Here is a 17,698-nt window from a genome sequence, read left to right as displayed (position 1 = left end):
AGGTCCTTTTTCCTATTGTTCTGCCTCCTTTGCAAGTCACAAATGAATTATCTGTGTTTGTTTGCTAGCCTTTAACTATCTAGCAAAAGTCACATATACAGGAAGTAGCCAAGCAGTCAGCTGGACACTTTCAGACACGGTAAACAACAGCTGTAATCTTGTGATCCGGTCATGCATTAGATGCATTAGTCAAACCGAGTCTAAAGAAGGTTCGGTATATCTAAATAAGCAGCAACCTAACACTTGAAAATGCAACTTTAAAAAAATGTAGCCAAAAAAGTGTTTGGTGCATATAGATACTCTGTGACATCATCTTTTTCTGATACATTTTAAACTAGTTGGAAGTAACTAGCTGGAAGAAAGAAAGGAATAAAGAAAAACAAGGCAGTACTTTGTCAGGACCCATAAAAATTCTGCAAAAATATTAACGAGGCAGCACAGTTGTCAGCTGTCTTTACAGAAATTGAAAAACCAACAAATAAAAGTCAGCTTTAACGAGTTTTTGAGTGAAGGTATGACAGAGATGATGGCAGTCATGATGATTGATGGATTTAAGGGAGTACGTGCAAGGCCTCTGGCACCCTCTACTGTTTTTTTGTTTTGTTTTTTTAACCTGTAACACAAATTAAACATTTGGTACAAACTTCAAAGCTTTGCATCTTTCCATTGCTTTTTTCCAGATTGTGTGTAAGTTACTTTGTAAAGTTTGTGCAAAAGAGCATAGATCTTTTTTCGTTATATTCCTCGAGAAAAATAACGCGACATTTTTTACTACTTGGCAAGTTTGGTTGAAGCTGTGAATAGTCATTGAGCCACTTTGCTTCTGAGTTCTCAATATAAGCATTCTGTCAGACCTTTAATGATGCCACAAACTCAGTGCCATTTGATTTTTTGTTTTTGTCAGTGGAGGAAAAAAAGTGGCGTAGTTACCTGCATTAATTCACTGGAGCTGTTTAATTTGCCAGGTATCATCCTGGATCTGCACTTTGCAGCTGCAGATTTGAGGTTTGGTCATATTTTACTGTCTCTCTGTTACGCAATGATTACAATAAAAGGAATACCTGCTGCGCTGCAATGCCCTTGCATGCAGTATTAAAACTGTCACTTTAATAATATCAATATCAAACTGAGATTACAGTAGGTTTTGACGGCTATGCCCCTGCTGGAAGTGGGTGCAGTTATTGTGAAGTTTTGGAGTTGTCGTGGAGGAATTTTACTGTGAAAGGCTCGAAAGTTTTCCAGCACAGGCACTCTTATTGTGAAGTTTCCTCGAGTTAAAGTGGAAAAGTAGGATTGTGTGTTTCAGGAGAGGCGTGCACGGTGTAGCAATAGTTTGAACTCGCTTGCATTAGAATCAGTTTCCTGTTGATGTGTTTTCCAGTTTTCGCCTCTTCAGGACTCGCTTACCCTTTACGCTTTTCACTGTAGAAGTGCCCACATGTAAAAAACAAACAAAAGAGAGAGAAAAACAACAATAAAAGAGATTCTGCCTTTCAGCGCACACACACACACAAAGCCACAGTCACAGATACATGCAACTCCTCGCTGTTTTATGTAGCTTGCTCCTGTGAAATGATGTGTTGAAAACAGCAACAGTTTCTGTGAGCGTTGCTGAAAATATGTCGATTTTGTTTCTTGTCTCTCTCCACTCTCACATTTTGTTTTTTTGAATTCTCACTGTGCCGTTTTACTGTCTCTACCAGCTCCTAATTTAATTCATTGCTTTCCTTTTTCTGTATCGTGGTTGACGTTGTTCAAACATGGTCGGATTTTAAGTAAACAAATATGAAAGAATGAAAGAGAATAACAAAAAATAAATAAATACATGTAAGGAGTCATCGACAGCCTTTAATGGTATGTTTTGCACTAAGTATAGAGTGTTCAAGCTTCTTATTAAAAACAAAACTTTGCGCTTTGCGCTACAATACAATAAATTTGTTACTTTATTTGTAAAAACTTAATAAATAAAAGTTGTTTAAATGAATCTGAGTGGGGGTTTTGTGTATTATTTGGGTTGTTATGGCTTAAATAGTTTTTCTCTGCCGACTCAAACCTTTTAAGTCTGGATGAATCACTCCATTATAATTATACATTCAATAAGAATGTATTCTTAACCTTCCGCTGAGAGCATTTCTGGTGATGCTGCTACCTCTCATGTATAACAAATCATGTTATAACCATGTTATAACCAACCATGTTATAAACATGTGATAACAACCATGTTATAAACATGTTATTACCAACCATGTTATAACCATGTTATAACCAACCATATAACCATGTTATAACCATGTTATAACCAACCATGTTACAACCATGTTATTACCAACCATGTTATAACTAGAGATGGCACGATACCACTTTTTTATGTCCGATACCGATACCGATATCATAAATTTGGATATCTGCCGATACCGATATGAATCCGATATAGTGTTTTTTAATCAACAAAACTGTTTTTTTAAATATCTTGCTGCATTTTGTATAAGTTCATACTCAAGTTTAAAACAACAACTACACTAAAGCTATTCTGTTATACCTGTATGCAAAAAACAATATTTCATAGTTCAGCAATACTGATCAATCTAATAAACTTAAACCTACACCATCCTCCCTATTCTGGTATTTTAAAGAGTACTTAGCGTAAATATTAAGCAACCTAACTAATAGGGTTCCAACTCCCAGTAACAACAAAAATAAATAAATAAAAAATAGGGAACCACCCCTCACGCTCCACCTCATGATGCTTAATCCACGTAATCAATCTTAATTTGATGCAGTGTGGAAAAAAAATGCACAGAAATCAATTATTTTTCAAGAAATATTAAATAGATTCAACATCTTTCTTCAACAAAATTGCAGACTGCACAGATGGTACCTTCCCAAAGGAAAAAGTACTATAGCTTACTAGGGTATATATATTAGACTTAATAGTCACTATATACAGTAATTGACTTCTATTCCTTTTACATCAAATTAAAACTTTGGGTGTCAGATAATTATTTATTAAAAGCTAGACATTTTAAATGAGAATAAGAAAGAAAAGTATGTCTTTGTGCCCCCTTTTCCCTGTTAATGCCCTATCGGCCCCCCTGGCTAAACTTTGCTAGATCCGCCCCTGCACAGTTACCAGCGTCAGCTACGTAGAAAAAGATCCTGGTGTAGAAATTAATATTAAATAAATTCTAACAACAGCTTATCAAGCTTAAACGTGCTGCTGTTGTTCAGCCGCTGGTTTCCTCTTTCTGGTGCAAAGTGGGCAAAAAACAAACAAGAGAGACGGAGTCGCGACAGAAAAGCCGATCAGCTGATCATTAAGCAGTTTCATGATTGAAGTAGCAGCAAGAAGAGGCAGTCGCTTGTTAAGCTTAACGCAGGAATGCTTTACATGGACTTACACACTTGCTTTACTTCTCTCGGGGATAATTTTGTCGGAGATGAAATGCCGGGTTGCTAGCAAAGCTCCAAATGCTATCCAGACCACCGACAGGTCCCGCATGCCACAGCCGCTCTATCACGTGATGCATACTGCTCCGACGTGCTAACGTTCTGAGGTGAGTTACGGCGTGTTGCAAGTTTTGCGAGGTGCTTTCGTGATATTTAATGGATTGGATTACATTATTTATTTTTCTCCAATATCCGATCCAGTAATTTAGGTCAGTATCGGACCGATACCGATACGTAATATCGGATCGGTCCATCTCTAGTTATAACCATGTTATTACCAACCATGTTATAGCCATTTTATAACCAACCATGTTATAACCAACCACATAACCATGTTATAACCAACCATGTTACAACCATGTTATAACCATGTTATAACCATGTTATAACCAACCATATAACGATGTTATAGCCAACCATGTTATTACAACCATGTTATGACCAACCATGTTACAACCATGTTATAACAAATCATGTTATCTCTGCCATCTATAATCCAGTTTTGAGATCCCTGCCCAGACGCCTTGACGCCCACTCACATCCTGGGCCATCTGACCTCAGGAATTCGCATGATAAGGTGGGGCAAGGTTTCACAATGAACCTACCCGAAACTCTGGCTGATTGGAGCCCACACCCAGTTTCACACCTTGGCTCAGGCGATTAGAGGATCATCAGGGGGTCCTTTTGTCCCTCTGTGGGGGGTTACTCCCACTAGGTTTATATCTGGGACTCTCCACCATTTGACCTTAGAACTGAAGAAGCTTCTCGGATGAGAGGTGAAACGTCTTCAAGTAACTTAAAGAAGTCCAGACGCTTTTCTTTGCAAGCTCCTTTGACTACGATGACCTGGATGACTGAGAACCTTCACAGACAACCATGTTATAAATATGTTATAACCAACCATGTTATAAACATGTTATGACCAACTATGTTATAACCATGTTATAACCAGCAATGTTATAACCATGTTATAACCAACCATATAATAATGTTATTACCAACCATGTTACAACCATGTTATTACCAACCATGTTATTACCAACCATGTTACAACCATGTTATAACCAACCATGTTATAACCAACCATGGTATAACCAACCATGTTATAACCATGTTATAGCCATGTTATAACCATGTTATAACCATGTTATAACCAACCATGTTATAAACATGTTATAGCCATGTTATAATCAACTATATTATAACCATGTTATAACCAACCATTTTATAACCATTTTACAACCAACCATGTTATAAGCATGTTATAACCAATCATGTTATAAGCATGTTATAACCAACCATGTTACAACCATGTTATAACCAACCATGTTATAACCATGTTATTACCAACCATGTTATAACCATGTTATAACCAACCATGTTACAACCATGTTATAACCAACCATGTTACAACCATGTTATAACCAGCCATGTTACAACCATGTTATAACCAACCATGTTATAACAATGTCATAACAAATCATGTTATAACCATGTTATGACCAACTATGTTATAACCATGTTATAACCAACCATGTTATAAACATATGAATGACTAGCCAATTTAGCTTCCATTTAGCCATTTGGCTGGTAGAAGGGTTTTAAAGGTAGAAAAGCCAACTGGCTGCTCTCCGGGGCTCTAAGGAGAGAAAATGGGAAAACAACAGGCAGAAAACGAGAATGAAAACATGAAGAAAAAACTGTTGGAAGCTCAAAAAGCATTGGAGGAAGAGAAAACCACAGCACAAGAAGCCAAAAATAAATATCAAACTGCAAAGAAGGAGGCAGGAAATGTGATACAGGAATTACAGGAGGTGCAGGAAGCTTTTGAAGAGGAAAAAAGGAAAATGCAGTTGGCAACACAAGAAGCTGCAAATGTAATGGCTGAAGCTGAAATACTAAGGAATGAATTACTGCATGTAAAGCAACAACTTGAAGAGGAGAAAAAACATAAACATGAGGCAGAAAATGAGATTGAAAATTTGAAGAATTGTTGGAAGCTCAAAAAGTGTTGGAGGAAGAGAAAATCAAAATACAGGAAGCAAAGAAAGAAATGGAAGATACAAAGAGTTACACTCAAAACATGAAGAAGGAACTAATGAAAGTGCAAGAAGAACTTGCAGAAGAGAAAATTGAGGTGAAGGTATTCAAGAAAGAAATGACCGGCTCTGCGGTGACCAAGAAAGACTGCAAAGACGCACTTAAAGAAATACGAAAGCACAAAAAGGAAGCTAAAGAGTTCCTCAAACAGAAAGTGAAACTGGCCAAACCGCAGCTGAAAGAAAAATTTAAAGATGCCGAGGAGCAGCTCAACAAAACCATAAAAGAACTGAAGGCAAAACAAAAAGAAGAGAAAGCCGAGGACAGGAGGGGATTCTGGAGCAGACTGCTGAGAAAGAACTGACCCAGCAGCATCAAGTTTGAGGAGATCAATAGTTTCTTCCTCCTTCCCCCTCTCTCCACCTTTCTTTCACCCCATCCTTCTTCTTGGGACGTTTGTTTGTTTTTTAAAAACTCTAATCTAAATACATGTACTGAAATACAAAAATAAAATTGCCATAACTTGACTTCATGTTGCCTGATTCTTTTCTTGTGTGTCTGTGGATGTAAAACAGCAACACACTTTCTGCTCTGTGTCTTTAATTGTAAATAAATGCTATTGTTTTCATTTTAAAATGCAGTGCAACAAACTTCTGCTCTAAATCTTTTCTTTTTTTTTTAGCAAAAAGCTTTTTTTTTGCCTGTTGTGGAAGTTTTCCATTTAAATAAAGCCTGCAGACGAGCGGTGAGCGGTAGCTAACATTCTTTAATCAAAACACACAAAGAACAGACAACCAAGCTTGATGAAGTCCCTGCATGACCGCGGGACAGACGGTCAGCAGAGTCTCCCTGAGCCTAGCATGGCTCTCAGTTAAATACCTTCTCCAGGAACAAAAGGCAGTACACAGCTGTTTCACACCTTAAGGTTCACACTCCCTTGCTACTTCCCAGAGTCTTCAAAGAGACACAAGATTCTTCCTGTGGAGTTGTCTGCTTCCCCCAACTTCCTTACTAGACCCCCACCATTTGTCTTACTGTATGAGTGTGAGACATGTTAAAATCCAGTGGCACCAAGGTATCATACAATAAAATAATGTGATTAATACATAAGCAAAAGAAATTCCTATACAATCCCACCCTTTGATTCTTAAATCAAAGAATCACATTAATACCAGAATTTCTTTCCTGACATTCTGTTTATCACATCAACATTATTGTTCACTTAAGACTTTTGCACATTATTGCAGTAAATATTATTATTGTTATGTTTGTAAGTTACAAATTCAGACAGTTTTGTGTTGTCTGTGAGCAAATTGAGACGTTGTTATTGCAGTACCAGTTCTTGCCATGTGGCTGCAGCACCTAACTGCATTCAGTCTGCCACCTGCAGGTTTTACAATATATACTGGCCTACTTCCTGTTATCCAGACTTTATTAAAGAGCTTCTTGACTCAAATCCAAACAGGAAACAGCTCGTTGTGAGGTGTGAATCTGTGCTCATTATCTGATACCATGGATACAATGAACACTGTTCAGTTATACCAGAGAGAGAGAGAGGCCAGAGGAAGGAAGAGAGGAAGGAAAATGAGTTTTACCGGTACATTAAAACAATAAATTTCCATCATGCAGTTTTCCTGCTATGTTATGAATACTATACTGCACACAGCAGTCCTACAGTGGGATTGTTGGGATTTCACTCTGCACTTAGCTACACTTAGTCTTTCAAAGCTGGAAGAAGATATGAGGATACAAGAGGTGCACATTTTCAGAGGTATTGTCATTATTTATTTCCTAGCTGCTGCTGTTCGTGCTTGAAGGGGAGGGACAGATGAGGACAGATGGTACACAAAACAAATTCTGAACTTCATACACACTTGGACTATTTACACCACAAATGACATGGTCTCATATTCTCTCTACAACAGATTACCAAGACATATTTGGCTTCTTTAAGCTTTGCATCAGATGTTTTTAATCTATCGTCCCCCCAGTATGTACATAAAACTTTCTAATGTCACCAGCTACTTGCTGAAACAGATTTAACTAACTAGAGTATATTGAAATAACAATATAACGCAGTTTTTTTATTACAGAGAAATTCAATTATTTCTCCTTCATATGGCAGGAAATCACAGACATGTGGAGCCTGAAGTTTGGGTCGATGGAGGCTTGAGAACAAGAGTGTGTGTGCGTGCACCTGCGACAGAAGCAAATCATTAATTAAGATCTAATATTTATCGATTTATCTTAATAGTGGTTTAGATGTAAAATGCATTTTCTGAAAAAAAAAAAAACCCCCATCAAAGCAAACAAATAAATTTTTCTCTCATAACATTATTATCTTAACAAACACACATTTATCAGTGCATATTGATAATTTAATCTCTGTCAGAGAACACAGATAAGTTCATTTTTCAACAGTAGAATGTGTATTATATCCACAGACTGCTCACTGGTTTATGCTACAGTAACACTTCAAACCAGTAACTGAAGACTGTGACATCAACAATGAACTTGTGATCCTGTTGCCTTTGAAATGGTTTCTTTGAAGACAGGGACCAGCACTGTGCATACTTGTAATGGTCATTAATAGCTGAAGGTGAGGACAACACCATGCCCTACCTATCAAGACAGGGAGACGCTGGCTTACATCATGCCAGACAGAAATGCTACTATGACTTTAGGCATCAGCTGGTGATCTATTCAGTCGGTGACCTCATCATCAACCTGATGGACAGTGTAACTTCAATTGTTCACGGGCCCCCTCTGGGTGTCACAGAAGCTTGAGGAGGTCAAGTACAGGTTAGCCAGGTTTGACGCAGGCAAAACGTGGGAGTCTTCCACATCATGAACATTCAATCATTCTATTCCTGGATATTCTTCTTCTGGGTGGTGGGCTCCAGTAAGCAAGGGCCCAGAGGAGACGGGTGCAGGGGGCTTGAGCCTTGCCCTCGACCCCAGCGGATGGCGACACAAACCCATGTCTCCAGCATTGCCTGATGGGGAGGCGTTCGTTTCAACTGGGTGCAGCTGAAAACAATTATCATTGCTATTAGTGGGAGATGTGACAGCCGTTGTTACAGCATTGCACCACTAGGCACTCCTCCTTTGCCAGGTCTTTGTTACACACTGTGAGTGTGTAACGGCCAGTTTGACGGTCAGCAGAGTCGAGTCCCCGGTTGCAAAGAAATACGTTGCAGATGAGTGAGTCATAAGACTGACTCAGATTAGAAAATGTTGGCAGTCTGTCTGCATTTATATATTAGACTGTGCTTAACCTTCACCAGCCTGTCTGAGACTGATTGCAATCAGTCCAAATTGGTGACTGACGAGATTGCAATCGTGACGGTCACCCAGAGGCTGAGGTTGTTCAGCACCATCTACTTGCAACTGGTTGCTGAAACCAAAATAAATAAATAAATAAAGAAGCAACCACAGATTTTCTTTAAAGTCACAAGAAGGTTTCCATCCTATTATTACTCCAGTGTGACTGAGACATTATGATCCCTTTTGAAGTCTAAAGTTGGGGGTGCGATGTGGTGATTTTTATTTGTTATGGTAGTTGTTTCTAATTCTTGGTAACATGCAAGCAATATAACTCTAGAATTGAACTCATCAGAAAAATCTGATCACTGACTGCTTGGGTGGGCTGGCAGCACAAATAACCACACAGGAAATTGGGTTGTTTGTAACACTGTTCCATTAAAGATGCCCTAAAAAGAGTGAACACCAGGAAAGTTTAATGACTCAAAGCAACCACACCTGTTATCAAGAATAGTTTTGAGCTACAGTTCAAGGTAAGAGAGTAATGATATTTTTGAGGAGAAAATAAGCTATATATAGCTTATTTTATAGCTCTCTCTCTCTCTCTCTCTCTCTCTCTCTCTCTCTCTCTATATATATATATATATATATATATATATATATATATATATATATATATATATATATATATATATATATAAAAACCTGCGGGCGGTTTATCCTTCAAGCTCGGGTCCTCTACCAGAGGCCTGGGAGCTTGAGGGTCCTGCGCAGTATCTTAGCTGTTCCCAGGACTGCGCTCTTCTGGACAGAGATCTCCGATGTTGTTCCCGGGATCTGCTGGAGCCACTCGCCTAGCTTGGGAGTCACCGCACCTAGTGCTCCGATTACCACGGGGACCACCGTTACCTTCACCCTCCACATCCTCTCGAGCTCTTCTCTGAGCCCTTGGTATTTCTCCAGCTTCTCGTGTTCCTTCTTCCTGATATTGCTGTCATTCGGAACCGCTACATCGATCACTACGGCCGTCTTCTTCTGTTTGTCTACCACCACTATGTCCGGTTGGTTAGCCACCACCATTTTGTCCGTCTGTATCTGGAAGTCCCACAGGATCTTAGCTCGGTCATTCTCCACCACCCTTGGGGGCATCTCCCATTTTGACCTCGGGACTTCCAGGTTATACTCGGCACAGATGTTCCTGTACACTATGCCGGCCACTTGGTTATGGCGTTCCATGTATGCCTTGCCTGCTAGCATCTTGCACCCTGCTGTTATGTGCTGGATTGTCTCTGGGGCATCTTTACACAGCCTGCACCTGGGGTCTTGCCTGGTGTGATAGACCCCAGCCTCTATGGATCTTGTGCTCAGAGCTTGTTCTTGTGCTGCCATGATTAGTGCCTCTGTGCTGTCTTTCAGTCCAGCTTTGTCCAGCCACTGGTAGGATTTCTGGATATCAGCCACCTCCTCTATCTGCCGGTGGTACATACCGTGCAGGGGCCTGTCCTTCCATGATGGTTCCTCGTCTCCCTCCTCTTTCTTGGGTTTCTGCTGCCTGAGGTATTCACTGAGCACTCGGTCAGTTGGGGCCATCTTCCCAATGTATTCTTGGATGTTCCTTGTCTCATCCTGGACTGTGGTGCTGACACTCACCAGTCCCCGGCCCCCTTCCTTCCGCTTAGCGTACAGCCTCAGGGTGCTGGACTTGGGGTGAAACCCTCCATGCATGGTAAGGAGCTTTCTTGTCTTTATGTCAGTGGCTTCTATCTCCTCCTTTGGCCAGCCTATTACCCCAGCAGGGTACCTGATCACGGGCAGGGCGTACGTGTTGATGGCCCGGATCTTGTTCTTACCATTCAGCTGACTCCTCAGGACTTGCCTGACCCTCTGCAGGTACTTGGTGGTTGCAGCTTTTCTAGCGGCCTCTTCATGGTTCCCATTCGCCTGCGGGATCCCCAAGTACTTGTAACTGTCCTCTATGTCTGCAATGTTGCCTTCTGGTAGTTCAATCCCCTCAGTTCTGACTACCTTCCCTCTCTTTGTTACCATCCGACTACACTTCTCCAGTCCGAACGACATTCCAATGTCATTGCTGTATAGCCTGGTAGTGTGGATCAGTGAATCGATGTCTCGTTCACTCTTGGCATACAGCTTGATGTCATCCATGTACAGGAGGTGGCTGACAACTGCTCCGTTCCATAGTCGGTATCCGTAGCCAGTCTTGTTAATGATCTCACTGAGGGGGTTCAGGCCTATGCAGAACAGCAGTGGGGACAGAGCATCTCCTTGGTAGATCCCGCACTTGATGGTGACTTGTGCTATGGGCTTGGAGTTGGCCTCTAGTGTTGTACGCCACATCCCCATTGAGTTCCTGATGAAGGCTCTTAGGGTCCCATTGATCTTGTACAATTCTAGGCATTCCAGTATCCAGCTGTGGGGCATTGAGTCATAGGCCTTCTTGTAATCAATCCAGGCAGTGCACAGGTTGGTCAGTCTGGTCTTGCAGTCTCGGCTGATTGTTCTGTCTACCAGTAGCTGGTGTTTTGCGCCTCTGGTATTCTTGCCAATTCCTTTCTGTGTCCCGCTCATGTATTGACCCATGTGCCTGTTCATCTTAGCCGATATGATGCCTGACAGGAGCTTCCATGTAGTATTGAGGCAGGTTATTGGTCGGTAGTTGGAGGGGACCGGTCCCTTCTTGGGGTCCTTGGGGATCAGGACCGTCCGATCTTCGGTTAGCCATTCCGGGTGTCTCTCGTTAACTAGCAGCTGGTTCATTTGTGCTGCCAGACGCTCGTGGAGTGCAGTCAGCTTCTTCAGCCAGTAGGCGTGAACCATGTCGGGCCCTGGTGCTGTCCAACTCTTCATACTAGAGACCCTTTCTTGGATATCTGCCACTGTGATGGTTACTGGACCCTGTTCAGGGAGGTCGCTGTGGTCTGCCCTCAGATCCTCTAGCCACTGAGCATTGCCGTTATGGGTTGCGTCCTTCTCCCATATGCTCTTCCAGTATTGCTCCGTCTCCAGCCTTGGTGGTGCTGTTCTCTTATTGTTCCCTTGCCACTGAGAGTACACCTTTGCTGGTTCTGTGGAGAACAGCTGGTTTATTCTCCTGCCTTCTATCTCTCTGGTGTACCTCCTCAAGCGGCTGGCCAAGGCTGTGAGTCTTTGCTTGGCAGTTTCCAAGGCCTCAGGTATGGACAGCTCGCTGTATTTCTTAGGCACCTTATTTGTCGCACCTTTCTGCAACTCCGTTAGTTGGCTAACCTCCCTCCGTGCTACTTTGATCTTGCCCTCTAGCCTCCTTCTCCATGGAGGGTACTGCCCCTTGTGGCTGTTCAACTTGTAGCCAAGCATCTCACTGATCACTGCTGCCGTATTGTAGATCAGCTTGTTAGTGTCGGTAATCGTGGTTGTAGGTATTGCCCGTAGTGCTGCATTAACATCATCTAGCAGACCTTCTGAGGGTACTTCACGTAATCTTGGTAACCGGCTACGGGGGATCCAGGTTTCAAGCTTGGCCATGATCCTATTTTTCAGGTCAGGTTCTCTCGCACTCAACGATCCTTCTCCTATCGCACTTGGGGCTATGTACCCAATCTCGGGTGGGGGTGATGATATCTCCCCCCTGACCTGGCGTCCTGACTCCTCCTTGCCGTAGCATTTGTGTTGTACCTCGTCAATCTCTAGCTGTGAGAGCAGTCCCTTCTTTCGAATGTTGGAACACTGAGCTACTAGTTGTTTCGCCGTCATTGTGGATGTTGGGTATCGAAGAATCCATAGGTCCCTCATCCTATTCATGTAGCCCCTTCCGCCGGGGTTACTTGCGTAGTAGCATTCCAACAACGCCCTGTTTTCGTCTCTTGCCCACCGATGCCTTCTTGTTCCAGTAGCCCACTTTTCGTCAGGGTGCCCTGGTTCCTCAACACCTGACGCGGACCTTGTTGATCCGGGCGACGTCCGAGCAGGCATGCCTTCATATTTATCTGTCTCGCTCATGTCTGCGGTAGGCTTGCTTAGCATAGGGGGTCTAGCCTTAGGACCCTTACTGGATACAGACGCCCCAGGCGTATATATAGGCGTGTATGTATATATATATATATATATATATATATATATATATATATATATATATATATATATATACATATGTCACAGGCTGGGTCTCCGACCCAGCACTTTGAGCTTTCTTTGTATTGTTCTCATTTTTTGGGATGTTGTTAGTTTTGTGTTATTTCCTATTTGCCTTTAGTTTAGGCAGTTATTGTTCCTGGGTTTTCTGTTTGAGTTCTTGCATTATTCATCACGTATTTGGTATGTTAAGTTTGTATTGTCATGTCTAGTTTTAGTGTTTCCTGTTTTATTCTGACAGTGTCATGTGTTCTTTGGTCATTGTATTTAGTTTCACTCCTCCTGGTCCTGTCATTAGATTCATGTCAGTCAGCTGTTTCCTCATGTGTCGCCACTTCCCCTGATCACCTCATGTCTGTATTTAAGCCTTTTGTTTTCTTCATGTCACTGTCAGTTCGTCTGTTTATTCTCACCAGAGTCATAGTCATAGCCTGTTTATTTTTTCCACCTCGGTCATAGTTATAGTTTTTGGTCTTAGTACCTTTAGTGTTTTGTTTCTTAGTGTTTTGTCAGTTCAGTGTTTTGTTTCTTAGTGTTTTGCCTGTTTGCTTTGGTCTCTTGGTTCATTTCCTGCCGTCATCGCAATAAAGGTTCACTTTTCTGTTAATCATTACTATTCCTCGTCATCATCTGCTTTTGGGTCCTGTTTCCGCACACATCGGCGCACCCCGCCGTGACAATATATATATATATATATATATATATATATATATATATATATATATATATATATATATATGTATATAAACACGGTTAATTAAAGGTGGTTCAGAGGAAATAGTGTTCAGAAACAATATAATTCCTGATGTTATTATTATCACCATAATTATAATAACAGATCAAATGAAAACTATACCTGTACTTAGTCATATTCCAAATCTATCCAACGCAAATCTGACCACAGACACAACTGCTCACTCACACAACATAATTATAATTGCATATGAATACTAGAAGTGATCTCTTTCAGTTCTGCACAGTCCCAAAAAACCTCACTCCTTCCAAAATCCGTTGAGCTGTACAAATCTGCGAACAAAAATAAGCTGAAGTGCAGAGCAGGCGTGACTCAGGCACATTTTTTATGCATGCAGTCTGCTTTGTGTCCAACAGTTCATTCTGTTGTATGAAATGAGAAAAAACACTTTAAAGACCAAAGATGGAGGTGGGAGAAATGGTGGTGAGGAAAATGTTTGCATATGTGCGTGTGTGGGGGTCTTCAGATGTCATGTGTGGGTGAAGATAGAATTACACAGACTGTACACTGAGAGAACAGCCAGTTCTAGGCTACAGTTTATGTAAATGTTACAAAAATAAACTTCAGATATGATTTTCCCTGCGTGAACCTACAGTCTTTAAGAAAAGCCTGCACGCTTTACTTGTTATCTTGCCAGTCAGACTATTTTATCTGTATGTTGAGGAAATTCCTGCCTTGATATTCAAGAAGAATTTACACAGATGTTGCTGTGAAGGCAAGGGGATCGTCAGCTGCCGGCCAGCTAACTGTTACAAGTGTCAAATCTTTTATCTTAATTGGTTTGTTGATTCTACTGATATTGAGAGTCAGTGCAAGCAGTCAACACCCACAATCCAATTTATGTATTACAGAAACTATTTTGTCCGAGAACTCGTGTGGGGTTTAGTCACTGCTGTGTTTAAAGCTGAACGCTAGCAGGCTGATTTTAGATTAAAACTACACCAAAGGTCATGGAAATACATTCAACAGCTGATAAAGTGTCTAACTCTGCACCAAATAGGTGAGCTAATGATTGCATTGGGTGTGTCACCTGTGGCCTCTATTTCCTCATGTGCATCTTGAGCCACAGAAGCTTTTTCTGTCAGTGTTTTCAATATTTGTGTGATAGCAGCACACTCTGTCTTTACGGTTAGAAGAAATAGCCAAAATAGCACACAAGGTTTGCAGCGTCCCGACATTTTTAGGGTTGGGGTTGTAACTGCGGCTGTCAGTTTGACTTCTAGAAAGAGTTTCCTACGATGTTCTTGTGATTGTAAAGGTTTTAGTGTAACTCAAAAATGATAAGCAAGCTTTAGGAAATAACTTTATATGTCAAGGCTTATCTTAACCACAGGTGAACCACACTGACAACCACAGATAACAAGTCAGCCTAGGAGTCACTGACTGCACCATTAATTTGTAAAGCGCAACCAGGTCAATTTTCAAAGCACTTCTCGGAAATTTTGCAGCACAAAGCAGGAAGTGGTCATTGTTTGCCAAACTTTATTAAATGAAAGACAGTCAGACTTTTTCACAATATCAGATGACAGCTAAAGTAAATATGTTGATATCAACTTTATATATTAAACTACAACATTAAGACTGTTTAACAATGCCAGCCGTGCATATTAAAAAGTCAAAATGCATGCTCCAAAACTACACAGTTAAACAGATAATACATAAAGCCAAATATTTGTGTTAGTATAATAGCATAGGAACACTCAGATCATTAGTATCATGCTAGTGCTGTAGCAGGACCTACCAGTGTAAGATAAAGAGCTATTTCATGACAGTTTAAGTGTATATATTTTTGATAATGGCATAAAATAACGTGTGTGTGTTTACTCAACAGTGGTCACCTTTGTATTCTCTATTACCGCAAACATTCCCTTAGTATATAATCAAGGTCTGTTTCTGTTGGCTTCATGTCACTTTTGGCCAAAACACCAATGATTTCTTTTCTTTGTCCATCCAGTAATTATGTATATGTTTAGAAAAGTTAATTTTTGTTTTTAGATAACAAATTTTATACCAGAATCAGTCATTTAATTAGCCTACAAGCTGAAATTATATAATAGTGTCTTTAATCTTGCACTTCTTAAGCTGTCAGTTGCTTTCCGGTTATCTTCAGCTGCCCTTGAATAAAGCATTTAACCTCATAACTACACCTTGGGACGCTACTGAAGTGGAACACCCAAACCAGCTTGTGATCTGGGTAAATAAGGTCAGGTCTGACTCTTGCCCTGTGGTACTGAAGGCAGGTTAAAGATATTTTTTCCAGTTATAATATCGCAGATAACACAGATTGAAACAAGGACAGGCAGGTGAATTTGAGTAGGTTTACTAAAGCTGAAAAAAACTTTAAATTGAAATCGTGAAAAAATATATCATTTGGTTTCTCGCATTGACAACATATTTTCTAGTTTTAAGATAAATTTCTTTTTTGGTGTACGAGGAATGATGTTGTTGTTCCTGTGTTTACCTGTAATCATGTAGCTGTGTAAGCAGAGGCTGCGGGTCTGCACTGGGTGATGTGGGCTCATAAGTGGAGTCATTAATGTCATTATGTAACATTAAGTTCCCGATGCTGTTTCCTTTGGTCTGTGGGTAGCTTTTCTCCTGTCCTATCTGCTTATGCAGGGTAAATAGTGCCCTAGTTAGTCTGCTGTCCGTGTGCGTGTTTGAGTATTTCAGTAAACCTGTGTGTTCACCTGTGCTTTAAAGAACTTTTCCTATGTGTGCTGTGTGTGTTTGTTTGTTTGTGTTGGCTCAGAAAGACTAGAGGAGATGAAGCTTGACACAAGCAAACACTGCCTCTATACAGATGGACTTCAGAGTTAGACTTCACTCTTACTATAAACAGGGTTATGTTGTATTGTAAAATGTGATTTGCATCCATAGTATTTGACTTTTCATTCTTTAAGACTATTTGTACACATGTAGTTTCAGAAGAGTGTTACATTAGTAGATTGTGTTGAGGATTTTATTCATGTTAGACCATGTTAAGGTGTTGCCTCTCTGAACTTTTATAAAATCACAAAATAGTTACCCCAAACTAAAATTGTTAAAACAGTTATTTCGGTTTGCAGAGCAGGCATCATTGGAAACACATGACAATAATTAGGTCAGGATAAACCACTGCAGAGGTGGGTTGCAAAGTGGCTTGCAGGGACAAGCTAAAGTCAGTTATGTAGCACAAATTCAGCCCTTCTTCAGTCCTCCTCAGGCTTTTTAGATTTTTATTCACCCTCCACTTGCCAAGGTTAGGGAAAGGAAACCATGATGGGGAAGTTGTCACTGTTGTTACAGTTGTTACGGAAGGTAGTTTCTCAGCAAGAAACTATTTATAAAGTGCATGAGAGAGAGGAAATGAAAACTGAAGACCAGGGAAGTGTGAGTTACCTGTTCCAAAACTTTCAGGTTTCACACATATAAGGAGCAGTGCAAAACTTTTTTTCTCTTGAAGCAATAAACTAAATGTATTTCATATCCTGTGTAGCTTCGGAAAGATTCTCAAGGTGTGCTTTGTGGTCTTTCGACCCAACAGCTTCCTTAGTTAAAATAAAGTGTTGAAAGTGTTTTGTAAAAGTGTGAAATGACTGGCATAAAACATAAAAGGCAGAGGGTGTGAAAGAGCGGGGGGGGGGGGGGGGGGGGGGGGGGAGCAGAGTGAGTCCAATCACACTCTAAACAGAACAATATTAATCATAGAAAATAACAAAAAATAAAGCCATTGCTTATGTGGACGCTAAGGATGACAGAGTTTTCTGAAACAGTACATTCATCCTGTACTTACTGGTGTCAAAATACACATTTAGATACAGAGATATCCAAATGCACGTCCAAACTAAGCAGGTTTCTGGTTTTTGTGGACGTGCGTTATGACACTGGGTTAAAGGAATGTCCCTAAACCAACACTCACTAACTACAAGAAGTTGTGTCATTCATTCACTACAGGCACGGCCACACACGGGTGATCAAAAGCACATTCTGTGGAGACTCGAAACTGATATTGGTGGCTGCGTTAAAAACTGTGTTTGTGGCTCAATACAGAGTGCAAACCTGACTTGTTTATGTAATGTTATC

This window comes from Astatotilapia calliptera, chromosome 17 (assembly GCF_964374335.1).
Source record: "Astatotilapia calliptera chromosome 17, fAstCal68.1, whole genome shotgun sequence".
Lineage (NCBI taxonomy): Eukaryota > Metazoa > Chordata > Actinopteri > Cichliformes > Cichlidae > Astatotilapia > Astatotilapia calliptera.
This window is presented reverse-complemented; position numbering follows the sequence as displayed.